Raw genomic sequence first — 21,952 nt, forward strand, 5'->3', positions numbered from 1 at the left:
CAAGCACAAAGCCCTGAGTTCAAACCCCAATCCCACTAAAAACAAAAGAAAAAGAAAAAAGAGCTACAAAGAAGTTTCTGTTGTTTTATTTCTACACCATTACTTCATAATTATTATTATTATTGCTGTGTAGCATATATCTTAGTGAAATATTATAAGATTACATTCCTTCATTATTCTTTTCTTTTTAAAATTTACTTTTTCCTATTTATTGCTCAGATGAAATTTGTATTTTGTTAATCAAATTTCAAAAAAATTAATTGAGAAGTTGAGTGGAATATCATTAAGCATATATATTTTTAATAATTTTAATGCAGAAAATGACAACTCCACAATATAATGTTTTCCCATCAAGTTAAGTTAGGTTTATTTACAGTTATTTTTAGTTAATTTCATATCTTTTGGTAAAGGGTAAACTTTACTTCAAAAATTACTAATACCTTAACCTTGGTTAAACTAATTGCTGTGTAAGTTGTCCTGTTTCTATTGTGAATATCATCTTTTATGAGTTTTGTTAGCATATACAAAAGCACCTTATTTTAGAAGTGGCTGTTTTTAAAAATTCCTATCATAATTTTGTGGTTATTCTCTGGGGTCTTATAGGCAGACAGACTTCTTATAATAATTATTTTTTCCCTTTCGCTCATAGCTCAGTCTCTTATCTGCAATTCAGTTTAAAAGTGGAGAATTTGTAAGTTTGCCACCAATCTTGATTGGCATGGATGTAAGGCTGTTTAAGGTCTTAACGAATGTACTTCTTTATAACCAGTCACACTGTTGTCCAAGTTTCTTTTACTGCGTGACATATAGTAAACTAACTTTTCCAAAATCTGAAAACTTCTAAATTCTGCAACATATCCAAATAAAGTTAAGTTAGAAGTGTGTACTCTATTTACATCTCTACTTTCACTTTTCTTACTCAGGTAGAAGATTCAATGTTGAATAAGCAATAGCTTGTATTTTTATTATTTTTTGCTATAATGAAAATGCAGTGACTTATTTAGTATCTTAGAATTGAGCATGATATTGGCTCAAATCAATATAGACATTCTTTACCAGGTTTAAAAGAAATCTTTATAAAATTAGTTTACTAAAAGAGATTTTTTTCTTTCAAACATGTATCCTGGATTTTTTGCACTGACCATGCTAGGTTTCTACTTGACATTGTGATGGTTCACATCAATGGGCTCTGTTTTACACCCTTGTATCTCCCCTTACATTATTTCACCATCCCTTGACTTAAGACTCAGTTAATTTACTTCTTTTGGCTCATAAAATGAGGCAGAAAAGACACTGAGTATGTTCTGAAGCTAAACCTTAAGAAGTTTTCTGATTGCTCTCACACACCTATCCCCATTGTGAGAAGGATACTCTTTTGCTGGCTCTCTGGACCAAAAAAGCTGAGAGACACATGGAGCAGAGCCGCTCCAGATGAGGCCAGCCTAGCCCAGTCAACTTCCATCCAACCCATTACTATTGCATGCTTTTGAGATTTTGTAATTGTCTGCAATATGGTACATTTGTAGCAATGGTTGGTTGCCTATTGCAAACATATTATCTGATGTAAACGTATAAATCTATTGCTGGTTGATTATGTTGGTTGAATTTCTGCCATTAAACTACTTCACATTCCTACAATAAATCTGGAATTCCTAAAATAATAAAAGTTGTTTATTACTATTACAGAAGGCTGGAATCTATCCACTTAATTGTTCTTTTAAAACTTTTGTGTCTGCATTTCATTAGTCATCTTCGACTATTTTATCTTTCTCAGTTTGGGATATCATGAGAACATGAGTTTTGGAATTGTAGGATCTCCAGCAGTCACTAATCATTCTAAGAGACATTTTCCTCACATTTAGAGCAGGGCTAATAAGTAGGCACCTTGTAGGTCTGTGGTGAGGTAAATGTTATAGAATGCATAGCATAATACTGTGCATACACGACAAAATATGTACACTCAATAAATATTAGCTCTTTCTATTTCTAGCATTTGATATTGTTCTCTTCATTTGATACATTTCACCAAAAGGTATTCCGTTCTTTAAAAACTTTTAATTGAAATATAACGTATATGTTTAAAAGTTCATAAATCAAGTGTATCCCTTGGTGGATTAGAACAAATTGAACATACCTCTAGACCAGCATCTCAAGCCCCTCCCCAGACAGATGCACAATCACCTTTCCAGTAAAACAGTTGTTCTTCTCAGGGTAGCTGTTATCCTGATTTATAGATTATTTTATCTGTTTTTTAAATTTTTATAAGCAGAAGCATATAAAATGTTCTTTTTATGGAATCTTTTGTTTAACATTACATTTGTGAGATTCATGTGTATTCATGCACATAACTGTAGATTTTTTTATACTTGTCAATCCAGAGTATTTAATTGTGTGACTAGAATACTAGCTATTATAATATTGATGGACATTTGGTTTGTTTCCAGTTTCACGATGTGTCATCAAAGGCCTAAGTATTTTACTGGTCTTTTGAGAAGCAACTTCTTTTGGATGTGTTAATATATATTATGTATATAATATATATTACTGGTTTATGCTAACTGATCAAAAACTGCTTTTATCTTTATTACTTCATTTTACCTTCTCCCTTCAATTTTACCCCCAAATTTAATAAGTAGAGTTCTTACTCCAGTCACTTTCACTTGGTAAAGGTGTGTGGTTTTGTTTCTGTTTGTTTTGAGTCGGGTGGATTCTTCTTCATGAGATGAAGTCAAAAGCTGTGAGGAGAACAGATTTGGTTATATTTTTCTGAACACAATTGAATAGTGTTTAAATGTTACTTTGTGGTGTATGTTTTTCCTTCTTTATGTTCATCTTAGTGAAGAGTTGAGGGAGCCCCCAGAATTTCTATCAGCTAGTTTCTATATGAAGCTAGAAGTTTGTATTGCTGAAAAATCTGCTGGTATACTTATTCTCCTATCCGTCTGTCTATCCAACTATGCAACCTCCCTCCTATCCTTACATCCATCCTCCCACCTGTCCTCCCATTCATCTGTCCATCCATCTACAACTCTTGTGTGTGAGATAAACCACATGATGCTAGGAAGATTTAGGTCAACAAGGTAGGAAGGTTTTCTTAAGGACAAAAGGTAGTCACTGAGCAAATTAAGCAGGGACTGACAGACTGAATTTGGCTTTTAGAGTAAAAATTCTGACTGCAATATGGACAATAGATTGCAATAAACAGATTTAGAGTTTCAGAGCAGCTCTTCAAAGGAGCCAGTGACCTTCTGGTTTTCCCTCCTTATCGGGAGCTTCTGGGGTATGGCTGTGGTGTCCACATGTGAAACTTCCATGCATCAAATTTGGATTTTAGGGATGAGAATAAGAAACTGTGTCCTTAAAGAAGATAAAGTCTTCAAATTTTTTTAAAGCTTCTTACCCTATCCCCTTATAGGCATCATTTACATAGTAGTATTTTTCTAACTAGAGACAAATAATAGTTGTAAAGTCCTGAAATTTTCAAGGTTGCCCTAAGTGGAATCTTAGCATTAATCTTTCTATTCCTTTCTCTGTGACAATTTAAACACTAATGTAGCATTCATAGTACCTTTCCAGGGTTTAACTTATATTTCACAGGGGATACTTTTAAGTCTTTGAGTTAGCTTTCTTCTGAAGCATTAAGAGTTTCAACTAGATAATATGAGACTAGCAAAAACTTACATGGCTATGAAGTAGAATGAATTCCAGTAAGCTTGGAAAGTTAATTTTCAATTTAATGCTATATAACATATAACTTAATCTTTTAAAAAAAAGTCTTTTGAAGATAAAACACTCTACACCCAACACCCAGTCATAGTTGGATCATTGGGCAGGGCTTTGAGAGGGAAATCAAAGAGCTGTTTTCCTGAGCAGACATCCTGCTGGATGTGCTACCGTATGAAGCACAGTGGCTGGCAGATTTCTGACCTGCAAGGCCTATGGCCTTGTGCTTCTACCCTGTAAAGTGGAGGAGGCTGACTGGAGGAAGCAAAAGTTTAAGAAAATGCCGCAGAAGCCATTAAAGAAGATGCAGCAAAGCTGAGTCAGCCATTAACCAGGGTCTGGTATGGCAATTGCAGGCCATGGGCTGTTTATGAAACGGGGCCTGTTTGAAATGAAATTATAAAAATGAAAGTCTTAGCCCTGAATCTCCCTTTTAATGTATAGCATCTTTATGGAAATAATTGCAATGTCCTAAAACAGTTATAATTTATAAACTCAAGCCACCACTTTATGGTTTGGTGTCAAGGATTGCTCACTTGCAGAGGCATTTAGTTAAATGTTAAATTGCTCTCCCATCTGTATTCAGAAGGGAATGGTAGTGATTGTCTAGAAAGGTAAATAGATGTCTCTCTAGAGGGCCATGGGGGGTCAGAGATGAGGGCAGATGGGGAAAGGGGTGACTGAAGGAAGGAAGGGAGCAGGCAAGTGGCAGGCTGAGGTAGACACTCTGAAAAGCTGCTTGAGTTCCTTAGGTGAACTAGATCATAATGAACAAACCATTATACATTTATTTAATTGAGCAAGTACAGTACTGAAAACGCTGGGTTATTCTTTAGTCTTATCCTGTACAATCTGTCTAAAATCATTGTTTTACTTTTCTTCAATATGTAGTCTCAAAGATTGTTAAATTGGAGATGAATTATTCAGTGCTTTTCCAGAGATTATGAAGAAATTATGAATTAAGATAATAATCACTTGCAACTTATAGTTTAAAGCAAAAGAAGAATATTGGAATTCTCAAAGTAATTTATAATATCACAGCAAAGGGATTTTTAAAATCTATTTTCAAACCACAGTGTATCAATAGCTTCCAGTAGAGGGGGGTAGAGGGTCAACTGATTTGGCTTTCAGGTTCTTAGAAAATGCAATTTAAAAACAATTTAAGGTAAGTCCTCATTTGTATACTTACCACACCTAATTCTTGCTTATTTTCTTGACTTAATGGTTGATAGATTGGTTTGCATGATTTTCTGTCACAGATAGCCCACAGAAACACATTGTGATCAGTTACCATTCTAGAACATTGATCAACATTACAAGTAAGGATGATGCGTGTAGTGTCATGTGTATAGCAAAGTGGACACTGTTCCAATCCTTCCTCCCAAGTCTTCTATTATTCAGACATGGAGTCTACAGCCACCTAAGTCCCTACATGCCTCAATTCAAAAGCTGTATTTAGCTCACAAAGTAAATAAGTATAGAAGTATGAACAATTTTAAAACCACATAAATGCTATTGTTTTATTCATTACAAGTCTCTGTCATGAAAGATTGCCCAGAAGAGAAATTAATTACATTACCTAAAAAATATGCATTGCCAACATGAGGTGAAAATGTTTAATTATTATGGGATGATCCTTTGATTATGAAATAAACTGCCCTCTTTATAATACTTGGCTGATATTCATGACACCTTTGATTTTTTAATGCATATCTAGCACAAAATGAGTTCTTTGAAGGCATTTTTGAGATGTAATAGCTATAGGGAATCAACTTGTTGAATTAACTAGTGCATGTTCTTCTGCTATGTGTTTAACTCACTGAGGAGAGGATCATAGCTTTGGTGGGAACTCTGTCCTCTCCTGCACTCTAGTCATGCCTGGACTTGCCTGTGAAAATCTGCCATGGCTTGCAGGATCCCGTGTCTGTGGGGCTGAGGAGGTTCCTGGGAGAGCCAGGTAAAGAAGGCAGATCTAGTAACAAATGGTATATGAGTCTGATAAACGAAACCTTTTTGGTTTAAAAGAAAAACTATTATCAGGTCTAATGAATGAACTTTTACACTAAAAGCATAGACTTAATGTCTCAACAGGGCTGTAGAAGCCCAGTTCTGATGCCTTCAGGTGACCAGGAAAATGGTTGCTGAGTCCTCTCCACTCAGGGCCTGACTTAGCTCAGGTAGCCAGGCATTCATATACTGGGTCACCCTGGTGCAAATAACCTGCTGATCCTTGAAACATAGGCAGATGTTTTTATATTTGAACAAAATTCCTGAATTGAAATTGCTGATTTAAAACCAAGTGCCCATCCAGCTTTGTATTTAAGGGCTATTGGTACAATTAATTTTGATGATAGTTTGGTGACACCAAAGAAAGTCTTAATTATAAAATCCAAAGGTACTTTTCCCCAGAGACCCTATCAAGACTAAAGTGAAAGGCAATTTTTGTTATATTGCTATGTCTATTGTTGGAATTTAACTCTAAGCCAAGCCTCCATAGGATGGATACTTAAATGCTGCTGTGAGAAGGGAACAGAATGAAGACTGAAAGAGCCACCTCTCCAAATTCTGAGACATTAGTCCACTGGCACTAATGGCCTGGATAGTTCTTTAACAGAATATGACCGCCAAGGAGAAAAGGAGATGGTTTAACCTCCTTTCCAAGAGAATACTTTAAACTCCAGGTATTTCCTCCCTGAGAGGAAGGAAGTCTCCAGTGAGGATGGTATTGACTGGAAGATGCCCTGATTAGAGACAGAAGAGAGGTCATAACAATCACCAGGAATGGATTTGTTGCAAAGCATAGGTTAGCCACCTACTGGAGATACCCAGAAATGCTTGTGTGATTATAGGGTCTTCTGGGGTATGGAAATTCTACATTGCAGATGAGGCCAAAAGTCTATGGATAGGAATTATAACAGCATCTTAGCCCCAGCATCTGGATAAGGTTGGTTTCAGGTACGTGTTTATAGGAAGGCAGTCAATGAATATGGATTGAAATATCTTTGGCAAAAGTTGATTGGGTCACTCATACTTGAATTTGGAGGTCACAATGCAAAGATGTCTCCTTGAGTGATATTTATTGAATGCCTATTTTCAGCACTTTCTGTGTGCTACAGAGGATGCAAGAGAAATATGGGGGCTGGTAGAGTGGCTCAAACAGCACTATCCCCTGCCTAGCAATCATGAGGCCCCAAGTTCAAACCCCAGTGCTGCCAAAAAAGAAAGAAAGAAATATGACTATCCTTGGCATATGGGCTAGTTTTGGTGGGGAGCTAATACAAGTACATGGGTAACTTAGAAATGAAAGTGGGAGCTAGGAAGCTACAGATATTTGGTTGATTCTCATAACTAGGACTTGCAATTATCCCAAATTGGTAGACTTGCTGTGAATAAATTCCCTAGACTAACTTGAAAAAACACAGGAGATCTGCAGCTCTCATTCAATCCATCTTCTGTTTGAATGCCTTTTCTGTTTGCTTGGACTTTATGCTTAAGTGTCACCCTACTTAGTCACCATACACGTGAAGACTTGCTGGGCTTAGCATTAAGCTAACATCAACTCACTTCACATTTCCACGGTCACTACTCAGACATTTCTTTATGACCATGCCAACTCCCTAGTTTCACTGCATTCAAAATCTTTTCACTGGGTAAATTAGGCTTACAAATAACAACTCTTCCAATATTATATATCATCTAACCTAAGGCAGCATTTACTGTAAAATGCACCATTATTCTATGTATGACTAAGAAAAAAACCTGCCAATTAAATTATGCCACTATGCTTTTCCTTATCACTTAAAAATTTAAATTTGTACTTACTGAAAGAGCTTTTTAAGGATTATTTATGTAGAGAATTTGATCAAATATGCCCCTGGTACTTACATAAAAGGGAACATATAAGCAAAATAAATTGCTTAAGCTATTCTTAAAATTTCTTCACATTAAGTCTAACTCTTCCAAGGGAATGTTTAATTCAGAGATGTTGGTACTTTCCCACATAGTCCTTCTTCTGTGCATTAAATTTCTTATTCATTTATTCACTTGTGCAGACATTGTTTAATTGTTAAATTTTTATTTGATGTTGTTCCATTACTTCTTTAAAACTTTTTATTGAAGAAACAATGCAGATTCCACAAATGTATAGCTGACAAATTATCCCGAGGCAAACACTCATTAAATCACTACACAGGCAAGAAAGAAACCATCATCCAATACCCAAGGACCCCCTGTGCATCCTCACAGGCGTTGTCCTTGTTCTTCCTTCACTGCCATTGGTGCATCAGTGTAAATGTAGATTGCTTCTTTGCAATATTTATGTAAATAAAATAATTCAGGATGCATTCCTTTCTGCCTGACTTCTTTTGCTCAAAATTATGTCATGAGCTGCATCCTTATTGCATGAAGCATGGTTTGTTCATTCTTCTTGCTCTTATAAAATTTCATTGCATGAATATTCATCACTCTATTAATCCATTATCCAGTTGACAGGTAACTGAATTTTATTCCATTATAAATAATGGTGTGATGAAGAGTCTTGTGTATAATTCTTTGTACACGTGTATATTGGTGTATATAATATTCAGGAGCAGAAATCCTGTGTATTTTCAATTTTAGCAAAATAATGCCAACAGTTTTCCAAAGTGATTCTATCAATTTGCACTCCAACCAGCAGTTTATGAGAGCCTCTTGATCTTATAAGGGTGTGTCAGTTTAATTCAACAACCAGAATTCCTTCCTCAAATGTATTCTATCAACTGTGTATGTACTCTGAGAATAATCTTGTTGTTTTTACTGTTTGACTCTTTGGATTTAAATAGACTTGTAAATGCCAGGTGAAGAAATAATAAAATTGTGAGATATGGGTCAATATCTATTTTTAATTGATGACAACCAGTTTGGGCTGAGGAATAATGGATTTATTGGTGTTATTTTAAAAATGTAGCATAAAAAGAGTGAATAAGCACGGTCCAGGTGTGCAAACAGACACACACACACATAGTATAAAAATAAAGAAGTAAAGAAGATTTTTTTAAAAATGGCTAAAAGTAATGCAATATATCCCCTTTAGCCATAGGAAGTAAAATCCAAACACAATAAACTTATAAATTTTCATTTTCAGATAAAATTTATATACATAGTATTTTGCCTATTTATCAAAATCCTAGGTCATTTCAGTTTTGCCTTGATCAAATTACAGCAAAATCTGGAGAATCTTCTGTAACAAAAGTAAGGACTCTTGAAGCAATGTGTGCAGAGGACTGGGGGTTGTAGGAGGACCAAAGAATGGAAGTGAACTGGAATAATGCAAATGATGTCCATACCTTCTATTCTTAAGGTCACCATTATACACAAGGAAAACAATTTGGAGAAAGATGACTTAACCTGTGGCAATGGTACTTATCAAAATACTTTTATGTGGTACAGAAGGAATGAACTGGCTTTTGCCAACTGATGGTGTTTTTTAAAAATTTCAAGTATATTATTTTTGCAGCACTCTCCCTCCTTCCTCCCCCTCTCATAATTTCAAAGTGCTTTTGGTCTCGTGAGAAGATTGTTGAAGAAACATTCACAAAAGACCTGGGACTTTGAAGGAGGAAGAAGACTGAACCTTGAGATGATCAATTAATAGCTAGAAAAATAGCCTCCATTCCAGGAAAGCTGCCCAGAGAGAGGTGACTGGAAGAAGAGGTCCAGATTCATCTGTGGTATAAGGTATCCTGAATGTGAAAAGAAGGAAATCCAGAGAATTTGGAAGGATCCTCCCTAAAGGGGTGCAGCACTCTTTGCAAATTAGAACTGGAACAGGAAAAGCAATTTGTTCAAGGAGTGGGTCTGCACACCCTTGCAATTTCTCTGGCTTATTTTCCTGAAGCAGTCAGTGTAGTGGGTGAAAAGAATGTGTTTAGTTCCTATTGAGAATTTCAGGTAGTAGGATGTCACATGGACTCTTTGGAATGAAAGAACACATTCATAGTTCTTTCTGTATCTACAGATCCTGGCACAAAGTCATTTAATAAATGGTTTCTGACTGTATGTTTTAAGTTGACATTTATAAGTCAGATGACAGGTATAGTAAAAGTCTTCTTTCTTGAAATTTTTAATGCAGTTAGTTAGCTAATTGGGATTTTTCATTAAAGCAGAGAATATTTTAGTTTAAAATATATTCATGACTGATGCAGTGTCACAGTATTTTCCTAGATATGGGCCAACTGGTGTATTTGTTACTCTGTGTTGACTTTGTATAAGATTTAGTATCTGGTATGAAAAGTCCTTCCCATCCTGGTCTTCAAAATTGACCTGGTTGTTGTAGGATTCTTTGTCTACATCAGTTTTATAATTAGTTTTTCAAAACCTTCTGTTCCCACCATAGTTAGGATTTTGATTAGAATTATGCATTTGACTGTCTATTACATTAGAAAGAACAACATCTTTATGTTGCTTAGTTTTTCCCTTCATGAAACTGTCATTTCTCTCCATTTTTCATGGCATTTTTGAGATCTCTCTATCAATACAATTTATCATTTTCTCAAAAAAGTTCTTGATGTTTTGGATAGATAGGCTTCTAGGAGCCTTATATTTTTAAATGGTATCTTTACTCTTGATTTTAGCTAAAAGGCCAAGAAGTGATTTTAAGAGATATCCTTTATCTAACTTTTTGTTCCTAGTGTTTATTAATGCAATTTTAAGGGAGAATTATATTGAAGTATAATATACATGAAGAAAATTTCATAATTAATTAGTATACACCTCAGTGATTTTTCATAAATTGATTAGCACTCATGCACATAATCTAAATATTACCAAAACCCCAGATTTCCATTTTGTATCCCCCATCTTCTTCACTGAATAGTAACAACCAACAAGTATAGATTAGTTTTGTCCATTTTATATAAATGGAATTGTTCTTCAGGTAATGAGAAAATTTTCCAGTTCTTCACCCAACATTAAGTTGTGAGGTAGGTCCGTTTTGTTTGAATTCTTTCATTGTATTCTATTGTAGATGACTATAAATTTAAATACTTTTGGATTCTATCCAGTTTAGTACATGTGTTAACTTAGGATATTTAAGATGGAGAGTCCCCCCTTCAATGAGATGCAGATGGAAATAAAGATGTTTTTGGTCCTGAGAATGATGTTGGCTGGCATGCCAGAAAGCCACACACATGTTGAGGTCATGGAGCCTTTGGGGTGAGAGTAAAGGATCTATTTCCCAACACCTGTATTGGGTGCAGAGCGTTATTCAAACAAGTTTCTCAATGGGAGATTTAATTCGTGCATTTAAAACATGAGTTCCAGGAGGTCCTAAACCATGAATTTCCCAAGTAGGTACCTGGAATTGATGGTGAAAGATAAAAATTGATTTCCCTTTGGCTTCCAAAACTGTGCCTTCTAGCTACTGAGGTCACATGGGATGGCCTTTGGTTCCACATAGATATTACCTCATCAAACATGGATATCACCCAACCCAGAAAGGTGTTTATTGCCATGACAGAGGCCATGCCAACGTTCCAACAGACCAGCAGCTGCTAGATGAAGTGATATATTTTCCAACCAGTAAATAGGCCCAGGGTTACAACTTCATTATAAAGTGGATTCTTCTGATACAGTATTGAAGGAGATATTGTGTCAGATCTTTTGTTGATATTTCACACACTTTGTGAACCCTGATAATGGTGTTGGCAGAGGCACTGTGGACAGGGAAAGCAACATTGTTCTTGGAATAAATGTTGATCCCAAAAAAGGAAGAGTGATTGCCTCCTTTAGGGTGGAAGGGTCTGATGTAATCAACTTGCCACCATGTGACTGACTGGTCTTCATTGCTCTCTGCTGCTAACAGCTCAAAATTCAGCATTCAGAGAGACTAGATCAGTTTTGGCGAGAGGACCTCTATCTGGTTGGACACATACATCATCACCTTCCTTGCCACTATAATTTCTCTATTCACTGACTCATTATGCAAACACTTGGGTGGCCACGAGGAGGAAATGGCTGATATCCACCATGTTAGCCATCTTGCTCAACAAACTGTTCTGTGACTTCTTAAAGGAGACACAGAATGCTACACAGTAGCCTGCCCAAAGCTGCTTTTGAATGGATATCATGTGTTGCAGATAGCATGGGCTTGCTCAAACTCTCTGAGCGGGCTATGCTGAGATACTCCTACTGGGGCTCGGCAGAGACTCTGTACAGCATCCTTATCCTATCTCTACCCACCCCATCAGTTGGGCACTGTGGTCTGAATGGTAAGGCAGTTTGTGTGGCAGATTAAATATTTTGTGAAGTCCTTTATCACTTTGGGTACCACTCAAAATTGGAAGTCTCTCTAATTATCTGCAGCAAGGGTTGGAGCTCTTTCCTGATGTAGCTTATGTTATGTCCAAATTCTCAAAAGGCCTACTAAATGCTGTGCCTCTTTCTTAGTGATAGAATGTACAAGGTATAATAACTTATCATTTATCTTGGAGATTTCCCAAATATGTCCCCAGAATATGGGACCCCTTAAAATGTCACTGATTTGACAAGCCCTTTGATGTTTTAGAAGGTTATTTCCTCATCCTCTGCCATGAATGTAACTTTCCAGGATGTGAAGAATATTTGCCATTTCCTGCTTACTAAGTCTCTTAACATAATAGCATTGGTGCAGAAGACCAGCATGATAGCCATATTGCTTATATATTCAGGGGTCAGGGACGTGATCACAAGATGAATGGGTGGATTCACTGGAACCATCACCAGAAGGACATGGGCCAGCACTCCATTTCTCCCCTGGCCTCCATATGCCTCACTCTAACAGGGAGTCCATGATGGTCTTTGGCCCAGTGTTACTAGTGTCAGCTCAGTTCCTACATCCAATAGTTCTTGAAGGATCTGGCCAGTCTCTTCCATAATTGTCTTTGGGGGAAGCATTAGATTATATTTTCTTAATGTTATCATTTCAGAGTTGTTGCTTAAAGGGCCCTGTCTTTCACTTCAACTAATTAGCTCTGGACCTGAAAACTGACTCAGATCTGCAAATGGGTAAGGGTTCATGATTTCCCAACACTGCACATTGCATCAGTTTTCTACTTACCCACATTTGACTGCTTTTGGTTATAGCAATTCTCTCACTAACTGATAGTCTGTCATTATATGCTTTTTTCACCATTACCATAGATATCTGCATGTCAAGATCTCCTGGTTGCTACTGTGGCCTTACTTTCCATTGTGGAAATTATGTCCATCTTGCCTATGATGGATATATTCTTCAACAGGCCTCTGATATTCCAGTATCTTCTCATCCCATTGGTCCTAGGGAACCCAGGACCATAGCAACAGCTCTAGTAACCATCATTATCCCTGACCTACAGATGTCCTGATCCTCTCAATGATGATGATGTCCCCTTACTGGAGAGGTCAACATTGTTTTACCAAAGGAAGTATCTTTTGAGATTTTCCAGGACCTATAAGAAGATGATGAGTTTTCTGCTTTTTCTACCATAATCCATTTTAACATACCCACCTCTCTGATGCTTTCAACTGCTTCCTCGAACTCTGGTAAGGAAGTTCTGGCATCTCCACTTCATTTTACTGTTAAGACATTCAAACAGCATAATTAGATCTGGAACCAGGCGTCATTGGCAGGACATTAAGTCCTGACTCATGGGAGAATGCTTCTCACTCATTCAATTCTGCCATAGCTCATCTTCTATTCCAACTCATTAGTCTAACACCCTCAAAATCTCTTCCTACGTATGATGTTCTAATTCCTTTTTCCTGGTTAGCTAGGCTTAGGTTTTCCCACAGCAGAGACTGTACATTTCCATTCAGGTCATGATGAGACTTGATCTTAGCTACCATCTAGCGACATTAAGGAAATGTGGGAAGCAGATCTTGAAGAGGACAAGAAGTATCTTGCAAGAAATAAGCCTCCTTACTTGCTTGGTCTTCAGGAAATAGGAAGTTGCCATTCTCTGGGAAAAGGAAGAGTGACATTTATGTGTCACTTTTCTTTAGGAGTTACCCTCTACTACCCAGTTTTAGTGAGGATCTGTACCACGTCCATGTTCACTCATTGGATGAGGGCTACCCAGATAGCAGAAGGCCTTCCTCAAGGGCTGAGGAAGATCCTGAAGGTAACTGAACTCTTCATGGTTCTTTCTTGAAGATCTGTGTGGTGAACCTCCATGACTGCCTCTTGCTCAACCGTTCTTTCTTTATTTTGATTGTTTAAGTTTAGCAGCCCCTGTATTGAGATGCTGTGTTCCACTCATTGTCCCTATTGCTCACTCCAGGTGCCTTGTGCTGCTCTGGTGACCTTGTCCCTGACTTCTGGTGGTTAAGCACAGCCACCTGCCCTCTGCTGCTTTACAGTCTCATCATCCTCACTGCTACTACTGATCTGGACTCTGACTGCATCTCCTGTCATCATCCCTGGGGGTTAAACTGAGCTTCTTAGTGATGCTGATGCCCCCTCACCAATGCATCTCTGATGGCTTGCCATGCAGTGTGTCCTCTGGGCCTATTGCATAAATACTCCTCAAGTGGGCCATTTGGCTTCACATAAGAAATCCATTGTAGTACATACACCTCTTTTAATCCCTTCTCCATTGTTTGCCACATCTACTCAGTCACTTCTGTCTCACTCAGAAGGGGTCATTGCTTTCTCTAGAATTCTAAAAGCCACCCTAGAAGTGAGTCTTTCTTTCTTATAGGGTCTCTGACAGGGGCTTAAATTTCATAGGTCAAGTCAGAACCGTTATTCAGATCCTAGATCAAGAACACTAAAATCCAGTTTAATAGGTGCTTCTCTGACTTTTGCTGGTGCACATTAGATGAAATTCTCATTTTTGTAGTGTATATTTCCTCTTATCAAATGCAGCATATCCTAACTGTATTTTGTTGGACTTAAATCTATAATTGTTTTCCTGGCAGCCAGAAAAGGATGTGGGGCAGCTTCTGAGGGGAGCATCTGTCATCTTACAGGAGAGCACCCTGGTGTGTCTTCTTGCATAAAATTGTAGTGCTTAATAGGGAAAGATAGGCTGTTTGTGTCTGCAGACTCTGAGTCTTAAGGTTTGGTCCCCCCCACCCCGAGTACTGGGAATTAAACCCAGGGCCTCACAAATTAGTCCCTATCACTTAACCCATGCTCCAAGCCCTTTTGTTTTTATTTTACTTTTGAGACAGGCTCTTATTACATTTACCTAGGCTGGCCTCCAACTTGGGATCCTCCTGCCTCTGCCTCTGAGTAGCTAGAATTACAGGCATGCACCACTGTGCCCAGATGTTAAGGGGGTTTTGAGGAGCCATATTCTCCAGAAATATCTAGCCAGATCTCCTTATCTTATGCTTCATGATCCCAGGTTTTCCCAACAAGGCTCTATCCTTAGTTTATTTACTTTTTTTTTTTTGGTAGTAACAGCACTGTTAGAACTTTTGTGTACTTTATTCTTTTTTCCTTTATATTGTACAATTGTGATGATAATGCTTATATTTTTCCTCAGATATTTATGTTAAGATGTCTCATAATAGGAAACTTAAAAAATGTTTTATTGTGCTGGGTATGGGTACATTGTGGCATGCACAAAGGTTCTTACAATGTATCAAATATATCATACTTGATTTCACCCCCTCCACTGCTCTCCTTTATTCCCCCCATTCCTGCAATAGTTTCAACAGGGATCATTTCTGCGTTTACATACACGTGTACATGGTATCCATCCTTAGTTTTACACATTTACTTTAGCTGAGCTCTGCAACCCTATTAGATATTGAGTTTGATTCTCAGTTGTATGTTTTCCAACTGCAGGAGATAGAGCTGTCTTTATAGGCTACCAAATAAGCCCTCTGTTGTGTACATTTGTGTGTATATGTGCACTGTTTTTTAAGCTCCCTCAGTTTGTCATAATTCTTCTGTATGTACTGTTTTCTGCACACTTTTCAAATGATTCAAATGCCTGAATCATTATACTGATGAGGCTTTCTCCCAAGTCACAATCAGTAAAATGTTTGGAAACTGAGCCAATCACTTGTGCCAGGTACTAATTGAGCCTCCATCCCTACTTGCTAACATATTTCTCCACACAGTTGTATTCCTCACTGCTGAGCCTTGCTCCTGGGGGTGTTGACATTCCCATATGTTTAGCTTGTCATGCATTCAGGTACAGACAATCCTTAGGCACAGAGGATGGGAGAGAAAGTTACCAGTGTGTAAGGAAATTGTCTCACAAAGCCACATGGTAAGGATGAGGGTAAGACATAGACAGGGTTTGCTATAAATACAAGGTTCTACTTTATCTTATTTAAAGCAATTAGTCTTGTCTCACTCTTGAGTAGTTTTATATTTATTGTAGGTATCTAAAATTGAACCAAGCTTAATAATTGACTTCATTTTGTTTTGTTTAAAATATTTCAGTAAAGCAAGATGACTTTTTCCTTGTTCAGTTTGATTCTGAGTTTTCTTTCCAATCAGTATGTGCTAACACACATACTGAAATCTGGATGCTTTGAGTTTACACGATGTTTATTTCTCCTCACTTTGTTTCATCTCCTTTCTGCATTTAGTCATAAAATGATGAAAACTAGATCAATAAATTCAGTCTCCAGGCAACAAAGAAAGCACCAATCAACTTAATTTCAGGCAGAGGCTTTTGTAAATCCAATTCTTTAAAACCTCTGGACTTAAAAAAAAATCATAAATGTAACTAAATTTTAAACCTTTGTTTGATATGGCTTTATGCTGTACATATGAGATTGTAGGGACATAAAACAGTTAATAAGCTGAATCCATCAATGTTAAAAATTTATTGAGCACAACTACGCATTTTCATCTTTCTTATCTCTTCAAAGTAAAAGAGACTGAAAGTGTGAATGTTGTGAAAGACAAAGAAAGGTTAAGGATATTCTACATAAGGAGGCTAGAGAGATAGAAAAACTAAATGCAGAGTGGAAAGTGGAATAGATCTTGGACCACAAAAATTCTATAAATGATATTATTGAGGAACTGAGAAATTTAAATAAGGATTGAAGTTAGGAAATAGTATCATACATTGTTAAATCTGCTGAAGTGTTCCAGGTAGGGGAATGGAGAGAGAGAGAGAGAGAGAGAGAGAGAGAGAGAGAGAGAGAGAGAAAAGCAATTGTGACAAATGACAAAACTGAGTGAATAATGATGGGCATCAAAGAGTTCTTTGATAATATTTCTGTGACATTCTCTAAAGATTTTTAATTATTGGAAAGTAAAAAAAAATAACAAAGGCACAAGATGGAGTCTCTTGGTGGAACTCAGAACCCAGCCATTCCATGAAACTTGTATAGGATTTATCTAGGTTCCATACTGTGAGTAAATATATTACATTTTCCTAGACTCAGTGTGGCATAAAATAGTTATTTAGCTCTTTTATGGCTGATGATTACTGTAAATTAAAGTTGTTTAAATCTAATTTGGATGTAATTTGGAGAACTTGATATATCACAGGAGAACAGCAAATCCTAGTGGCCTTCTCTTCCTTCTACAGCACTTCTCAACTGGACATTGGAGACATAAATATCAGTGTTTTAGTTGTGGTGTCCAGCAAGCGATGGAGGAAAATTATGCAGAATTCTCTGACCGACTCAGAAGCATGTCCATCAGTGCAGGTGGGGGTAGGAGCTCATGAAAGTGAATATTAGAATATATGAATATTGGATGAGATTCTAAAACATTTGAGGGCAGCTTTCTCACAATCTTGATAAGCCTCCATTCATACTTATTTTTTCTGAAATCATTTCTTATAAATTTCCCATCTTAGAGCTAGAAAGGAAATGAAATTATATGTAGTGATTCTAGATGGTTTTTTGTCTCCTTTCTTTAGTGACATAGTCTCAAGCTTTTATTGTAATACAGCTAAAAAATGAATAAGATCAGAATCAATGTTTCTCTCATGGGGGAAAATAGGCAGATTGGATAAAATAAGTGGTGGCTGTGTTTTCTAAATAGAGAAGAGGAGCTGTGAGCTGACAGCACATTGTTTAAAATGTAGCCTAGGACATACAGTTGGAATTTCAAACTACTGGAAACTTCAACTCATTTCAAAGGTGTAGAGACACAATTGGAAGTGTATTTGAAATTAGGACTTGCCTAGAGAGTTTGAGCTACATTTTATTTCATTCAATTACTATGTCCCAAACATAGATTGAATTCAGTTTTACTATGTGTGTCCCATTGTTTTTTTCTTTTTAACACTATAGCAAAGGCATTGGTAACACATTTACTTTTCACTTGTGAAGAAACATTTTTTTATGCTTGTTTGAAATTTTCTTAAGGTCTGCACAAATACTTCTTGAAATGTTATGTCTTAGTCCAGAATACTGAATCTCTAAACTGTGTCAATGAGAAATTTGTATCACATTGTATGGGTTTTATGCATTTAGAAATCATTTGGTGAGCAAATTATAACTAACTCCCAACCCTTTACAGGTAATATTTAAGAGAAGGAAAGTGTGGTGCTATTGTTGGAATGGCCAGTTGCTGGATTTGCAAGTGGCATGTGTGAGGTAGACTCCTGTGCAGTGGGTCTGAGGTGGGGACACATAGAGTAGACACCGTTAGTGTTGTCTAACTACAGCATGGTCACCATTTAAACATACCCCCAATGATTCTGACCTTCATCAGTAAAGTCTGGGTAATATGTATGCCCATACTTTCAGAAAAACTTTTGGTTGCCATATGTACACTATGTTAGGCCTGATATTCTGGGGGGAGTTTTTACTAATTTAATTTAAGAAACATTGCTTCTGCTAGGAAGTTTAATAAGGAACCAGCTAGAGAATTCTGCTGCCCAAAAGGTAATCAATGTACCGCCTGCCTTATAATAATTTTTTGTTTTGGTTGAATGCAGGTTTAGAAATGTTACCCCAGACTTTCTGAATCGGTATGTTTATGCATGAGGCTTAGGAATCTGCACACTCAGCAGATTTCCCTGGGGAACTGTTTTGTACATTAAAGATCAAGAAACATTAATTCGGGACTTTTTTTTTTTTGGTTAAATGAAGTGCAGAAGAATGCTATGAGAAAACAAAGAAGGGAGAGATTTCTTTCATATAAGAAAGATAGGTAAAGATTCCCAGAAAAGGTGACATTTATGTGAGGTCTTGGACAATGAGTGGAATTTTACTGTGGAGAAAGGTGAAGGAAATCCCAGGAAGGGGTTAAGCATGTATAAAAGCAAGGAGATGTAGTCCAGAAAGAGAAAGTGACTTTCTGTAGATAGAAGTTAGTGGAATGGTCACAATGATGAAGAAGTGTGAGAGAAGGGCAAACATAAGGAAAGAAAGGAGCAGAGTAAGGTATTAGACAATAATGAAGGCAGCTTTGCATTCCTTCACCTGCTCCAAGTTCCCAGAAACTTCTCTCACTGCCTTAAATTTCATTTCCAGTCTCTTAAAAGTGGTCTGTGATAGGCATCTTCTCTAGATTATTTCTTCTTCAAAAAATGTACCTAGGATGTTGTCAGCAGAGTGGTTGAGAAGTATCTCTGAAAATCTCTCTTTTGACAAAAGCAATTAGACCACTGGGGGGAAAATCACCCAAATCTACTTCTTCAGAACCCTGAGAAATAATAAAAGGCTTTCTTTTTATTCCCCAAGAAAAATAGCTGAATATGAATAAGAACAGTGAACTCTATTCTATTTTAACTTACCATAGTCCCATCTTCTTCTCATCATCTCCAGGGTTGCTTTAAAAATCAAAAGCCCTGAAATCATCATGAAAAATATCAACCCAGCAGCCACTACAAGGGACAGAATGATTTGAAGCTGGCCAAAAGACCATGTCAGAGAACTGTCATGACTTGACCAATCTGAAAGTTGCCTGGAATTAACCACTATGGGTTTTTCTTTATACAGAGCTCACTCAGTGTGAAGAGCCTTTTACATAAAAATGTTGGTTGAAAATAATCAGCAACAATTGATTAAGCTTGAAACTGACAAAGATGCCAGTAATAGGGTAAAAAAGAAGCTGATCAAAACACTCTAAAAGAAAAGTTGAAGAACAACATGTCCATAGGAGCTTTGAAAAGTTATTACATACTCTTGGGAATCTAGAAAGGTGATATACATGTGCAAGTCCAGAAAAGGAGCCGCTAGGCTTTTGACTCTGACTTAACCTTGAGTATTTGTACAAGCAGAACGTGAAGACTAAATTAAAGTTGTACATTGCTTGCCTGAATGTTGAAGGTTCACCAAAGTATACACCAAGAACCCAGTGTCAAGAGCTGGGAGACTTACTGACTAGTGAAATGTAGGGACATCTTTGACCATTCATTAACTAAATACTAAGTTACTGAGCAAAAACTTCAGTAAGCAAACAAGACAAAAATGAAAGACTTTATTGAATTAGCATAAGCAACACGGGCAGCAATACTAATCACATCCACACCTCTTTGGGGAGGGTTTTATATCTAGAAGTGTCTTATTGTATATCTAAAATTTCTGGGTTTAAAGAAAATTTATAAGACATATAATAAAACATTTTACAGGATGGGAAAGCAACCAGTTAAAAGGATCATTGAGGAGCTACTTTAAGTATGATCAAAGAACTAAGAAATCATGCCTAAAAATTAAAGGAAAGTATGAGAATGATATCCTACCAAATAGAGAGTATCAATAAGGAGATATAAAAAGAACCAGGGACTGGGCATGGTGTCTCATTCCTGTCATACAGATACTTGAGAAGCAATGATCAGGAAGATCATGGTGTGAGACCAACCCAGGCAAGACCCTTTCTTAACCAACAAGCTTCGTGGTAGTTCACCCCTGTAATCCCAACTACTGGGAGGCACAGTTAGGAAGACTGTCTGACGCTGGCCCTGAGGAAAAATATCCCCCAAATAAGTAAAAGCCAAAAAGGTCTGGGGGCATGGCTCAAGTGATAGTGACTTCCTAGCAAATGCTAGGCCCTGAGTTTAAACACCAGTAGACCTGACAGAGAAAGAGAGAGAGAGAGAGAGAGAGAGAGAGAGAGAGAGAGAGAGAGAAAGAGAGAGAGAATAGAAATTATGCAATTGAAAAGTAAAATAGCATAAGTGACAAAAGCACCAGAGATATTCAATAGCAGATTTGAACTGGCAGAATTAGTAAACTTGAAGGAAGACTAATGAGATCTTCTAATGTAAGGAACAGAAAGAAAAAAGAGTGATGAAGAATGAGCCTCGCGAAGCCCAGTACAACATCATCAAGTAAATCAACATACTTATAATGGGAGCTTCAGAAAAAGAGAAGATACAGGGAAGGACAGAATTTTGAAAGAAGCAATGAGCAAAATCTTCCCAAATTTGATAAATAACAGTTCAATACATTGAAGAAACTCAGTGAATTCCAAGTAGGATAATGCCAATGAGATTCACATTTAGACCCAGGATTATTTGTCAAAAATTAAAACTAAAAAGAACCTTGAAATCAGCAAGAGAGAAACACACTGCCCTGAACTCAGAGTTATGAACAAGATTAACAGCTGATTACTCGTCAGAAACCATGGTGTTCAGAAGGTACTGAGAGGATGCATTCAAAATATGGAAAGAAGAAATCCTATCAAGCAAAATACTATAGACAGCAGAATTATATGCTAAGAAAGGAGAAATCAAGACATTTCTAGGTAAATAAAAACTAGATTTTTTTGTTTCAGATCTCAGGCTGAAATGAAAGGGTAGAGGGCAATAATTTAAATCCATATGAAGAAATGGAAAGTACTTCTAAAGTACAAAAGTAAATATGTAAGAAAATAACATATTTTTTTGCATTTTTTTAGCAATAAAAAACAACATAAAGCAATAATTATAAGTCTTATAGTATATAAAAAGGCCCCTCTCCTTACTTTGTGATATATAATCACACAAATCATATCTTTATATGTCATATGCCCATGAGCACATAGTTGGCATTTTAAAACAAATCACAATATAACAAAACTTTTGGAATATAGCTAATGTAATGAGCAGAGATAATTGTGTAACTGTAAGTACATACTATAAAAGAAGAAAGATCTAACCAGGTGTGGAGGCTAAGGCAGGAGTATCACAAATTTGAGGCTAGCCTAGGCTTCCTAGTAAGACCCTGTCTTTAAGAAAGTAAAGTAAAATAAAAAGATCTCAAATCAATAACTTAACCTACAATCTTAAGAAACTACAAAAAGTAGACTAAAACTCCAACAAGTAGAAAAACGAGATAATAAAGGTTAGAAAAGAAATAAACTAAATAGAAAAGTAACAGA

The 21,952-nt window shown here is 36.8% G+C and overlaps 1 long non-coding RNA gene across 2 annotated transcripts in view; it reads left to right on the forward strand.

Moving 5' to 3' along the window:
- The window catches only part of LOC141425501 (uncharacterized), an 82,462-nt gene extending 61,074 nt beyond the window's left edge, over window positions 1-21,388 (forward strand). For both annotated transcript variants that reach the window (XR_012450505.1, XR_012450506.1), the window contains one exon: window positions 19,417-21,388. This is a non-coding gene — a long non-coding RNA (uncharacterized lncRNA). The remainder of the gene's footprint in view (window positions 1-19,416) is intronic.
- The last annotated feature ends 564 nt before the right edge of the window (window positions 21,389-21,952 follow it).

The sequence above is a fragment of the Castor canadensis genome, chromosome 8, assembly GCF_047511655.1.
Source record: "Castor canadensis chromosome 8, mCasCan1.hap1v2, whole genome shotgun sequence".
In the NCBI taxonomy this organism is placed as follows: domain Eukaryota; kingdom Metazoa; phylum Chordata; class Mammalia; order Rodentia; family Castoridae; genus Castor; species Castor canadensis.